The 13916-nt window shown below is 46.5% G+C and overlaps 1 long non-coding RNA gene across 1 annotated transcript; it reads right to left on the bottom strand.

Moving 5' to 3' along the window:
- Positions 1-739: 739 nt before the first annotated feature.
- On the bottom strand, positions 740-4687 carry LOC126499934 (uncharacterized). The gene is made up of 3 exons (XR_007591208.1): positions 3606-4687; positions 3172-3338; positions 740-3020 (listed from the first exon to the last, which is right to left on the bottom strand). It is a non-coding gene; the product is annotated as an uncharacterized lncRNA (long non-coding RNA).
- Between the last annotated feature and the right edge of the window lie 9229 nt (positions 4688-13916).

Raw genomic sequence — 13916 nt, 5'->3', positions numbered from 1 at the left:
CATTGTTCTACCTTCTCTCAACCAAGCTTCCATTCCAGGGCTCCTACATATGGAGCGGAAAGCTGGACAAGTTAACCCTAGCGTAGTGAATTCATTTTCATTCCTTCTGCCAAGTGCTTACAGTTGGCTGACGAGGACTAGACCCTGGGAACGTGGCAGGAACGGATTTAGCCAGAATTTTATTGAATGATGGGATTTGTGCCCTGTGAGGATGGAGAATGGAAGACAAAGGATGGGAGACAAGGGCTGGATCCAATAGACTGTAAAAGAATAAACCTTAATCCCAAGGCAGGGGAAGGTGACGTCTGAGCTGATGAACCTGAAGGCGTCCTGCTGCACGGGGAATGGCCCAGAGGAACCCATCAGGAGACAGGGCAGGTGATGACCCAGGGGAACCTATCAGGAGTTGTGGCAGGTGCAAAGATGCTGAGGTAAGCGCAAGTTTGGCTGGGTGAAGGAATGTGATCTAATGGAAAAATAGCCCCAAATTTCAGGCAAGGATGCACATCGCTCAAAAGCATTAGGCATCAGAGATCTCAAGGCCAGGCCCAAGCAAACCACAGGAATTCCAGGGGAGAAAAAAAAAGGGCTGTAAAAACAGAGTCAAATTACAAAGGCAAACTTCTGTAGAAGGAAGGGGAAAGGAAAGAGAAACTCTTTAAAATGTTTTAAAATTGATTTTTATTTATGTATGTGTGCCTGCTTGTCAATGTGTACAGCATGTGTATGCAGGTACCCAGGAAGCAAGAAGAGGATCATGGGTGCTGGGAATCCAGGTCTCTGCAAGAGCAGCAAGTCCGCTTATCGGATGAGCCCTCTCTTCAGCCCTCAGTAAAGTTCTCAAACTCCAAGGATAAAGAATAATAAGGTATTAGATTATATGAAACAAGTCACGGTTCAAGGAAGAGGGCCAGGCAACCCTAAACCCTTCTCTATACAACAGGCACAATATGGGTCCATCTACAAGCAACCGAGGGATAGTCGTTCCATCTAGAAGGGGGCAGTAACTCAGTCTGGATAAAAAGAGGGGGAGTCTGGGGTCAGGCCGACAGAACTCATCTGACCTCAGAAGCTGGGCCAGGTCAGCCTGTGTAGTACTTGGATGGAAGGAGAGAAAATTTTAGTACCATGGAGAGGAAGCGCCTCCCCAGCTGAGAGTCAATTAACCACATTTGCCTTTCTCTCCTCTCCCCCTACAAACCTCTAGGAGCCTCACCATAAATCCCTTTTATGGCAAAAGGAACTATCCTAACCTCTTTGTGCCAATTTACCGGCTCCTGGTTTAATCTTTCAGATGGTAATCCTATCCCAGCACGTCCAGGGCCAGCTTACAACCTCAATTACTGGAAAAGGAACTAGAGACGTAGGAAGAGAGAGTCCCTTGGAAACTGTTAATGTTCAAATTCTAAAAACTTCCAAACCATTTATACCGTCACTAATAATATACACTTCCCAAACAGTACCTCCATCCAGGGAACAAGCGTTCAACAACAAGAGCCTATGGGAACACTTTACAGCAGGCACTTCCTGCTGCTCTTGCACACACCTCAGGCCATGGCCATCTCATGACGTAAACTTCACTTGTTCCAATCATTTTGTTTCGTTTTTCAAGACAGGGTTTCTCTGTGTAGTCGTCCTGGCTGTCCTGGAACTCTGTAGACCAGAGATCCACCTGCCTCTGCCTCCCAAGTGCTGGGATTAAAGGCGTGCGCCACCACCACCATTTGTTCTAATTTTGAAAAGTTTCCATTTAAGAAAAAGAGTCCCCAACATTTTTAAAAGCCAAAATTGTTTAAAAATTCCAAACATCATCTGAGACTCAAGACAATCTAGCCGTGATGCTATAATTTAAAAAAACGGTGTGAATGCTCGCGAGATGACTGACGAGGGCATCAGCGTGGAGACTGGGAAAGGGGAATGGAAAGTGGGAGAGAGAAGCACAAAGGCCAGCTTGCCTGCCTCTTCAGAGGAGCTGTGGAAAAGGGGGGTACGGGCGGAGCTTGTCTCTCTCTTTTTTTCCAAGACAGGGTTTCTCTGTGTGGATTTAGAGCCTGTCCTGGAACTCGCTCATGTAGACCAGGCTGACCTCAAACTCACAGAGATCCACCCTGCCTCTGCCTCTTGAGTGCTGGTGTTGGACTCTAGTGTCCAAACACCGAGGAGTCGCCCCCAGAGACCATCTTATATATCATAGCCGATGCAAAAGCATGAGGATTTTACTAATTCTGTCATGACAGGGTCCCCCAGCATTCGGGAAGCCAAGGGACCTCGAATAGCGGGTACAGTCTACTTTTAAAGGGGCCACAGAAGCAAGGGGGGTTGTTCTTTGACTATTTTGATTGGCTTATTTGAAAGGGCTGTTATCAATAATTGACTGGAGAGCTGTTGCCAGATCAGATGAGGTAAGAGGTCATTTTGACCCCATTTCCCAGGGGACCGAACCAAAGCATACGTATATGGGTAATTGTTCAGGAACTGAGTACGTGCGAGTGTAGCTGTTAGGTCCTTGATTCCCAGGGGAGGAGGGGGAAGCACTATGGCACAGAGGCTGAGAGGATTCAGAATTATCAAAAATGGCTTTAGGATTGTCTTAAAGTCTTACACTGGGATTAAAGGAATAAACCACCACTGCCTGACTTGGATCAGTCTCTTAAATCAGAGCATCGGGCAAGTGCACAGAGACGGAGTAGTCAGGACCCTGAGCCGGCCAGAGTACTGCCTGGATACTGGCAAGTGCATGGGCACATCCTGCCAGGTCCCCAAGGACAGGCAGTGCAGATGCCTGAATGCTAACAGTCCTCCCTTTGTTTATTATAAAAAGCGTGAGGAGTTAGAAAGGGGTAGCAGGTGAGGCAGGATGAGGTTGCTGAGTTCTCGAGACTGCTTCCTGCTGACCTGGGGTTTTGCATGTTGGGGACCTGAGAAAGCTGGGGTGCTGACCACATCCTGGGGTGGCTGGTTGTTTCACTGCTGTCCAGGCTCTGTGGAACTGTCCGGTACCTCTTGGACCTGGTAAGATACTGACAGAGCAGAGGATAAAGGTGAGTTTAGGTGTTACAGGGTCCCACAGGCCTCCCTTGGGGAAGGGGACAAGGAGGCACAGTCAACGACGACGCAGACACTAGGAGCAGGTAACAGCAACAAGCCAGATTTATCAAGGAAGGGGCAAACCTTATATCCCCCCCGCCAGGGGAAGGATCTGTTGTCCTGCCATCTGCAGATGTGACTGGGCTGCTTTTCCTTGGCCCACGTCATCTCTCGCCATGGCTCGGTTTTTGTCGTCAGGGCCCTCAGGCAGACGCAGGCTGACTTTCAGGAAGTATTTCCTGCACATGCTCCTAATATCGGTCAGGACCAATTAGATTGGGCTTAGTCATCCCACATGTCCACCCCTTTTATTATTTTTACAGGACGCGCTCAGAGGGAGCTAGGATGCCTTGCCCCGGCTTTGTTGACCCCACCACAGAGGCGCTCAGCGTAAAGAATGGTGCTAGACTGGCCTGTTGAACAGACTCTTCCGCATACTTGACTACTGTCCCTCAAAGCATGTCAGTTCTGGCAAGCAGGCAGGGTGGTGGGTCAGGCAGTAGCCATGCATGCCTTACCTTTCCAGGAGGGCTTCGTTCTGGATAAAGAGCTGTTGGTACCTAGATGGTCACCTTGATAGCCGCTTTTTGTTGATGAATATGCTGTAGGAGACACTTTAACAAGAGAAGAATTAGCAGAACCGCCCTGCCAAGCAGAGCATATGTAAGGATCCAGGAGGGATCAAAAGTCCTTTTAAATTGTTCCAAACCTTAGTCAAACAATCAGATTCCAAGGACGTCCTGGGACTCTAGTTATATTTAAACGATGAATTTGCTCCCAAAGTAATATGGAATAGCTAAGGAGCTTATCCGACTGGGTACCTTAATGTATTGTGTCAGTTGAAGTCTTTCTAAGGAGGTATAGGAACCTTGTAGTGGTTGAAGCAAAACACCTGATATTTAGGGTCACACGCTAGCAGTGACATGTCCCTCGCCAATGTCAGTACCTCAGCCCAGAGGTCAGTTTGTTGTAATATATGTATAGCTGATAAAGGTGTTGACTGGCCGTATGTGTTAGTGATACCACTCCAGCCACAGCCCCTCCCACTCACAGCACAATGGCCATGATGGTAGCTGCCATAATCCCAAATTCTCTGTCCTACTTACCTCCTCTAATTGAGTTTGGGCCATAATGGTAATGACGTGGAAGTGGGTAGCATTGATGGCAGGGACCCAAATGACTGTTGGTTCTCTCATTAGAATGGCTGTGTGTAAATACATCAGCCAGCAGGCTGGCAGGAAGCACGTTTCATGGGTACAATTGAGGGTATCTATGTGTCAGAAGCATTAGTTACCAAAAAGAAGATGGGGGACTGGTGTGGAAGGTCCTTCTATGTGTTGCTTTTATTGGTTAATGAGTAAAGAAACTGCTTTGGCCTATAGCAGGGCAGAACAGAGGTAGGCGGGGAAAACTAAACTGAATGCTGGGAGAAAGAAGGCAGAGTCAGGAGAAGCCATGTAGCCCCACTGGAGACAGATGCAGGAACTTTACCCTGTAAGCCACAGCCTCATGGCGATACACAGATTAATGGAGATGGGTTAATTTAAGATATGAGTTAGCCAGAAATACGTTTAAGCTATTGGCCAAACAGTATTCCAAATAATACAGTTTTTGTGTGATTATTTCAGGAGTCTGGGCAGCCGGGAACAAACAAGCATCCGCCTACAACAGGGGGCTGGACACAGGCCAGGGTGGCCTTCCAGTCAACTTTGTGGCCTTGTGACACAGTTACTGTACATTCTCCTGCCCAATGCTTAGTGTAACTTTTATAGAAGTCATTTCCACTAAAGAGGCTGCCTCCCTTTATGTGTGTCAAAGGGCACACACATATCAAGACAGTTGGAGGGGTCACACAAATCCCAGTTGCCTATAGTGGAGTAGGCCACACCTACATTTTTATGGGGTCTCTACTGACAAATGAGGTTGGATTTTTGTCTAGGGTCATTATTAGCTTCAATGAGGCCAGGTCCCAGAGGGGCAGAGGGGGAAATGGGTGTGGATCTGGGGACTGATGTTTTCTCCTTTTCTCTCTCCTTTTCCCTCTCTATCTTCTTTTCCTTTCCTTTCTTTTCTTTTCTTTTCTTTTCTCTTCTTTTCTTTTCTCTCTCTTCGTCTTCCTCTTCATCATCGAATTTTGAGGAAATATTGGACATGGATGGAATGAAGGTGAAAGGTAAGCTGGCATTACATTGTGGCTGGCAGCGTTGATTGTGGGCTTTGATCACCTCTGCCAAGGAGGATTTCAAACTGATGATTATCGCCAATTGAGATATTAATGAAGGATAATTGAGGGGTCACTCCCGAGGCTACCTCTTTTCCTAGGCAGAAACAAAACCCACATCCAGAGCTCAGTCTTCCACATATTTGCTGGGGAAATCCATGGTGCTAACACCACGGTCTCTGTCCAAAACCTTCTAGGTCTGTAGTTGTGGCCCGAAGTCCTCAGCTGGTTAAAAGCGATTTGAGGGCCCCCATATGAGCCTCCTGACAGTGAGAGGGAAATTACCCATAGTAAAAATGCAACAAATGACAGGCAAGCGACAGGCAGAGTGGAAGGATATGTCAGACCGGAGTGTCTTGTGCTTTGTGGGGAGTCCTAGGGTTTGTTAGGTTATGGCCACATGCTGGTACCAGGACTTATGGGCAGGGCCAAAAGGTGAGTGCCTACACCAGGGGAATGGTCAGAGGCAGGCAGCCCCGCCAGAGACCCAGCTGCCAGTATTGAATGGAAGGCAAAGCCGCCAGTGAACTAGAAAGCAAATTTGCTGCAGGTGGGGGAGAGGGGATCTGTTGCAGGTGGAGCATGTGGGGAGGGACCCGGCATGAAGTGGGTACCTTTGGCAGGCCCTGCCAACGTATGCCACTAAACAAACATGCCACACACAACAGAGTTAGTACAAGAGGAAATGAGATTCAAAGAAAGTAGTAAGAGGCAAGAGAGGAGGCAAAGAGAATGAGTTCTTCCTTTTAAAGGGTGTGCATGTCACATAGCTGATGGCAGAAAAGGACCTGGCGACACGTAACTGCTTTGGCGGCAGAGGCAGGCTGTTGCTGAGGAAGCTGACATTGAGACTCTTTAATGAAAGAAGCAGAGTTATAAAGAATAGAGAGAGGGCTTGGAGTGAAGCTAAGATAAAGGTTGAAAATAGGGCACACCTTCCAATTATTGAACCACTGGCAGAATGTTGCAAAGGTCCTGAAATTATCATAAATTATGCCAGGAAGCAGCCATATGGATTGACATTCAAGAGGTATTGAGGCCAGGTCTGACTGTAAAGGTGGACACAGTTCCTCCCACGAGGGACGCAGAGAAATAAGATCCAAGGGTCTGTGATTCCTAGCGTCCCAGGAATTCAGAGAGGATTGAGTTAAGTAAGCACGGGCTGTCCTGTGCATTGCACCTTCGTGCAAAGAACAGGGACAAAGGACCCTGAGCCCAAGAGAGCTGTGGTTGCCTGGTACCAGGACTCATGGGCAGGGCCCAAAGGCGAGAAATCACGTTTGAGAGAGTAGGCCTCACTCATGGGAAGAGTGGGAAGTGACCAGAGGTGAGAATCAATGATGAGGGTCAACTGTGGTTGGGGGTTCCTCCACTTCAAGGACACCAGAGGGGTGCCAGATGCCCAGCAGTCACTCCCGCGGATCCAGGGGAACATTTGGTAAAATCAAAATATAGATTACATAGTTCCAAAACCCAACAACATGGAGGGAAGCTCTGCACTCCAAAGGGAGGAATGGAGGCATAGCGAGGAATTCTTGAACAAGACTGAAACCCAGCAGCACAAAGACTGGATGCTGAGGCTCAAGTCAGGCATCTGGAGCTCAGGATGGCCCCTCGGCCTTTGGGCCCTAGGCACCCTGCCCCCTCTGCTCTGCTGCCCGGAATACACAACTCCTGCTGGAGTTGGCAAAATTCTGTCTAGGCACATTGTTATAATCCAGCACTCCATGAATCCAACACCAGTCTAGTCTACATGGTGAATTGCAGGCCAGCCGGGGCTACTCTGTCTCATCAAGCAAACAAACAAACAAACAAACAAACAAGCAAGCAAGCAAACAAGGACATTTGGTTGGATTCTTCTTTGACTTGCCCACGCCTGCACTCTCAACTGTGCCTTTCCCTTTCTTGAATAATTTTCTATTTTCAATGAACTTCATACTGGCTTGTCATGAAATTATTTCCTGAGTCAAAACCAAGGGTCTGGTTTTACCTGAGCTGAGTTAGCCAACAGATCAATGGAACTTCTTAAACAACTGCAGGTGACAACACAGGGCTGTGGGAAATATTGAGTTGACCCTATGAAATTGTGAATATTCAACTATTTCGGTCTACCAAAATTGGTAGCTTCACACAAGTAATTGAACAAAAACATAAAACCATGAAGTAAGACATGGCAGAAAGCAAACATGAAGCGAATGGAGGTGGAGAGTGGTCCCAGGAGCGGCTCTCAGCGTCTCCTCTGGGCAGTCTTCACCTTACAGAGCGTTCAGCATCCTGAAGAGGTTGCTGCAATCCTAACCTAGTCCTAATCCCGATGTCTTAAATAAGATGTTTAAAAGTTTCATCTTAAAATTTGATATGTGTGGAATTGTACAATATGCTTCTTTGAAATTATTTTGATATTCTTTTAAATTTTCATATATACATGGGCTGATCTCCAAAATACACAAAGAACTCAAGAAATTGGTCATCAAAAGAACAAATAATCAAAAAACAGGGGGCACTAGAGAGATGGCTCAGCGGTTAAGAGCACTGGCTGCTCTTCCAGAGGTCCTGGGTTCAGTTCCCAGCAACCACATGGTGGTGGCTCACGACCATCTGTAATGAGATCTGGAGCCCTCTTCTGGTGTGCAGGCATACATATATTCAGGCAGAACACCGTATACATGATAGATAAATAAATCTTTTAAAAAAAAGAAAAGAAAAATACTCTTGGTCTTTCCTCACTGTCTTCATTTAAAAAAGAAAAAAGAAAAAAATGGGGTACAGACCTAAACAGAGAACTATCAACAGATGAATCTAAATTGGCTGAAAGATACTTAAGGAAATGCTCAACATCCTTAGACATCAAAGAAATGCAAATCAAAACAACTCTGAGATTCCATCTTACAGCTGTAAGAATGGCCAAGATCAAAAATACTGATGATAACTTATGGTGGAGAGGATGTGGAGTAAAGGGAACACTCCTCCATTGCTGGTGGGAGTGCAAACTGGTACAGCCCCTTTGGATATCAGTATGGCAATTTCTCAGAAAATTAGAAAACAACCTTCTTCAAGACCCAATAATACCACTTTTGGGTATATATCCAAAGGATGCTCAATATTGCCACAAGGACATGTGCTCAACTATGTTCATAGCAGCTTTGTTTGTCATAGCCAGAACCTGAAAACAACCTAAATGCCCCTTGACCGAAGAATGGATAAGAAAAATGTGGTACATTTATATAATGTACTACTCAGCAGAAAAAAAATGACTTCTTAAAAATTGCAGGCAAATGGATGGATCTAGAAAACATCATATTGAGTAAGGTAACCCAGACCCAGAAAGACAAATATCATATGTACTTGTTGGGACCATTTGGAGTCCTGGCCTCCAGCTGCTCTTCCCTGCTAGACTCTTTACTTTCCTTCTGATTTGAGTTACTGAAAGCTGTGTCAAAGTTGTTTACCAGCTCTGCTTCACGAGCACGTGTTGCCTTGGCCTTGAGGATCAGAGAATAAGGTTTTCACCTGTTGGCCCACCTGACTGTTGGATATATAAGCCTCCGTGGTGCTATTTAATAAAGGGCTTCTTACCAGTGACTAGAGGTCTGTATCTCTTTCTCTCTGTGTGTTTCAATCTCCAGCCCCTTGCCCGAAGCTCGCGAACTGCATAGTAGCACATAGAGCGCAGACAGGCATTGTGCACTGCATGTACTCATAAGTGGCTTTTAGACATAAAACAAAGAAAACCAGCCTACAAATCACAATCCCAGAGAACCTAGACAACAGTGAGGACCCTAAAGAGAGACATACATGGATCTAATCTACATGGGAAGTAGAAAAAGACAAGATCTCCTGAGTAAATTGGGAGCATGGCGACCTTGGGAGAGGGTTGAGTGGGAGGGGACAGGCAGGGAGGGGAGCAGAGAAAAATGTAGAGCTCAATAAAAACAATAAAAAAATTAAAAGAAAAAAGGAGTTCTAGACAGTTGTAAACACAGGACCTTGTGCTGAGAACTGCACTAGACTCCTTGCCAAGAGCAGAATGTGCTCTTAGCTGCTGAGCCGTCTCCAGCCCTTAGTTAGCAGTGCTGCCAACATGCAGAGGTGTGTGAGGACTTCCAGAGTGACATGGGTGACATCAGTGGCCATGCCCACAAAGAAATGCGGCTTTCCCTCCTCCACTTTTTTTCTTTTACAAAGAGATGGGAAGTTGCGTTGTCAGGCTGATCCCAAACTCCTGAACTCAAGGGATCCTTCTTTCCTGTCCCCCACGTACCTGGGACCATGGGTGTGTGCTACCAGGCCCAGCACATTCAGCTTAAATTTTACTTACTGTGTGCACATGCATGAACGCACAAGTAGATCAGTGGACAGCTCTCTCCTTCCACCATGCGGGCTTCGGGGATCAAACTCAGGTCATGGGGGGGGCGGGGGACAAGCAATCTCCCCTGCAGAGCCATCTTCCCAGCCCCACGTCTAGCTTTTTCAGTTCAGCATTGTATCTGTCAAATCTATTCATGTTTTTGTCTTTGGTTCGTATATACTGATAGACTTCTTTTAGTTGCACTGTATTACAATATTCCATCATATGACTAACATAAGCTGTTCAGTTATTCGTCCGGGCATCCGTTAGTGGGCATCTAGGTTGATTTCTGATTCTGACTGTTGTGAATATGGCTGCAATGGACGCTCTCTTACAAATCTTTGGTGGACACACCACTTGTTTTCACTGAATAGGATCCAGTCTCTGCCTTTCCTCCACCCTCAATATTATTGGCTTCTGTCCTCATGTTCAGGAGTCAGTACCGCAGGACGGCTGCATCCTTGCCACATATTACATCAGTATCTAAATCACAGCACAGGCTGACACTAGCCAGGCCTGGCCCTTTTATCGGGTAAGCAAACATCCCAGAACCTCCTAGAGATCCACGTGTTCTCACAGAATAAACGTGAGTTACCTACGGCTGCCCTGCAATGCAAGAAGGCTGAGAAGACAGGACTAGCTTCAGGAGGCATCTGTGACTTGATAATAGACTGTTTCCTATTGGGGCAAAATCTGGGTTTGCTAATTGGGGGCGGGGAAGGGAAGAGAAAAAGGTAGGTGTGAGGAGTGTGGGCAGTGACCACACCTACCAGGCAGGGCACATCTGCAGGACTCATAGGTTATATATAAGTTGTGTCGTGACCACACCTGTCAGTACACGTCTGCAGGACTCAGATTATATATACGCTGTGTCATGAGCACACCTACCATTATATGTCTACAGAACTCATACGCTGTGGTTGAACGTTTATTTCTCCATACAAATTCCTATGTTGAAACCTAACTCCTATGTGATAGTATTTCAAGGTAGGAACCTCAAGGGTAATCACATGAGAACTCTTCCTCATGCCCAGGACTGGCACCCTGCTGCGACCTTCAGCCACGTGGAGGTGAAGTGTGAAATTTTGTGCCATCTGTGACCAGGAAATGGGCCCTCCTCAGGCACCAAATCTTCCAATACCTTCCTTCATCTTGGATCCCTCGGCCCTCTGAATTGTGAGGAGTCCTATTTTTGGTTTGCTTTCAAAGCTACCACGGCCATGATATTTAGCAGCCTGAAGAGAGACACTGGAGAACCCAGAGAACCATATGCAAACTTTGGAGCTCTATACTTTCTGTTTTGCTTTTTTGTTGTTGAAACAGAGTCTCACGTAGCCTAGGCCTCCAATTCACTTCCTCTCCGAGGCTGGCCTTGGATTCAAGATCCCCCCACCTACATTTCCCAAGCTGACTTCAGCCACCACTGCTGGCTGAGAACTCTGCTTTCCAGTCCATTTTGCTGTAGGCCTCAAGTTTCTCGGGGCTGGGGGCACGGTTCAGCAACTACAAGGGCTGTGCAAGCCTGAGACTGGAGTTCTGAGGCTCGTGCCCAGGAAAGAGTTCAGCATGAGTCAGCATGTGCCTACACCCAAGTGTGAGGGCAGAGACGGGAGGGTCGCTGGGGCTTGATGGCTGCCATTCTAGCTAATCGGTGAGCTACAGCAGCCCAAGACAAAACAATACTCATTTCACTTACAAAGCTGCCATTTGGGTTGGGTGTGGTGGCACAGCCTGAAATAGCAACTAAAACTGTGAGCTCTAGGTTCATCGAGAGACACTGCCTCAAAGGAACAAAGCTGAGAGTAATCAAAGGAGATGCGCTCCACTGGCTTCCTGAGAGCACAGACACGTGCACCTGCACTCACGCCACACACACGCTTTACTAGAATTCCCTATCACTAGAAGTTATTCAAACCAACGGAAAATAACAGTAGCCAAGGGTGGTGTTGCCTTCTTTAATCCCAGCACTCAGAAGGCAGAGGCAGGAGGATCTCTGTGAGTTTGAGGCCAGCCTGGTCTATAGAGTGAGTTCCAGGACAGGCACCAAAACCACAGAGAAACCCTGTCTCGAAAAACCAAAATAAAAGTGTGTAGAGGGGTCAGGCCGTAGTGGCACATACCTTTAATCCCAGCACTTGGGAGGCAGAGGTAGAAAGATCTCTGTGAGTTTGAGGCCAGCCTGGTCTACAAAGCAAGAGCCCGGACAGGCTCCAAAGATACACAGAGAAACCTTGTCTTGAAAAACAAAACCAAACAACAAAACAAAACAACAAAAAGTGTGTAGCAGGAAGCTGCAGAGATGGCTCAGTGCCTAGGGCCACCTGAGGACCTGGGTTTGATGCCAGCACCCATGTGACAGCTCTCAGTCACCTGTGACGTCAGCCCCAGGATATCTATGCCTTCTTCTGGCCTCTGGGGCAAGTGGTTGGTGCAGGAAAAACCACATACATAGTTAAAATAAAAGTAATAAAAACACTAAGATGGTGGCTAAGAGTGCTTGATGTTCTTGCAGAGGGACTGACTGGTTCTCACTGTCTATATCTGGAAGCTCACAGCTGCCAGTAACTCCAGGTCAAGGGTATCTCACACCCTCTTTTGACCTCTGTGGGCACCGATGCACACGCGGCCTGTATTCATACAGATCTAGACACAGAGATAAAAATAATCTGAGAAGAAATGGGTAATAATGGCAACTCAGCAGCCAACAAGCAAACATAGTCACTGGGCCAGGTGTGGTGGCGCATGCCTTTAATCTCAGTACTTGGGAGCCAGAAGCAGGCGAACCTCTGTGAGTCTGGGGCCACGCTAGTCTACATATTGAGTTCCAGGACAGCTAGGACTACATAAAAAATCCTGTAAAAAAAAAAAAAAAAGATTCACACCAGCTCTTATATTCAGGGATGTGAGGAAATGCATGCGCAAACACACCACACACACACACACACACACACACACACACACACACACATACTTGGAAAACAGAGGCAGGTATATCTCTGTGAATTCAAGGCCAGCCTGATCTACATAGTGAGTTTCAGGCTACATAAGGCTGGAAAGGCGTCTCCAAGACTGAGGCTACACAAAGAAATGCTGCCTTGAAAAAACAAAAACAAACCAAAAAATTGTTTTAAATTAGAATTACTTTGTATATGTATGTTGGCATGGCATGTATGTGCTGGAGTACACCCACCGGAGCTGGTGCTTCACCACTCAGGTAGGGAAACTGCACTCAGATCACTAGAGCTGATGGCAAACACCCCAACAGCTGAGCCATCTATCTGGCCCTGGGCTTTAATTTTTTTAAATTTTTTATTTTTTGAGAAAAAGTTTCATTTGTCAGCCTTCCACTCCACATGCAGCAAAGAGTGGCCTCAACCTCCTGATCCTCTTGCCTCTACCTCTTGGGTGCTGGTATTAAAAGCATGTCCCAGCAATGTATTTTATGGGGTGCTGGCAGTCAAACCTAGGCATTTGTTTGTGCTAAACTGAGCCCAAGACAGTATTTGTTCTTCTTGCAAAAGTGCAATTTGAGTTGGGGTGGCTACAAATCTCAGCGCTCGGGATGCAGAGGTAGGAGAAACAAGGTGTTTGAAGACAATATCAGTTATAGAGGGAATTTGAGGCTAGTAAGACACTTGGAACCATCTGTCCAAGAAAAGGTGGCCTTGGGGGCTGGAGAGATGACTCAGTGGTTAAGATCACTTACTGCCCTTCCAGGTGACCAGAGTTAATTCCCAACACCTACATGATGGCTCCCAACCATCTGTAATGCCGGTTTCAAGGGGTATGGCGCCCTCTTCTGCTCTCCACAGACACTGCACACATGTAATCCATAGACTTTTGGACAAAACACACACAGACATACAACAAAAATAAATCTTAGTGTCTCCTCATGCCAAAATAAGTAAATGTAATTTTAAAAAGAATAACCAAACCAAACAAACAAAACAACAATAAAACAGACAAACAAAAACCAACCAACCCAAACCTGTCATTCCATAATATTGAGTGGGTACAAGATCTCTCTGCATCATGGAGACAGGTGAAAGGCTGGGACTCGACTCTTCTGAGGGCTCTCACTTCAGCCCAGTATTTGAGGCTCTCTGTCATCTTGGTATCTAGAAAGGCCTTCTTCCATAAAATGCCTGGCAAACCATGGGATCAACTCAGATACCAGTCAGTCCTCCAGGACAAAATCATAGCTCTTTTCTCCTAGCTGATTTCAAAGCCACTTTTTAAAAAACTTTATTATATATATAC

The sequence above is a fragment of the Alexandromys fortis genome, unplaced genomic scaffold (genome assembly GCF_014885135.2).
Source record: "Alexandromys fortis isolate MF-2015 unplaced genomic scaffold, M_Fortis_MF-2015_v1.1 scaffold_36, whole genome shotgun sequence".
NCBI classification, from domain to species: Eukaryota; Metazoa; Chordata; class Mammalia; order Rodentia; family Cricetidae; genus Alexandromys; species Alexandromys fortis.
Note: the sequence above shows the minus strand (reverse complement) of the source record. Positions and strands in the feature narration are given on the sequence as shown.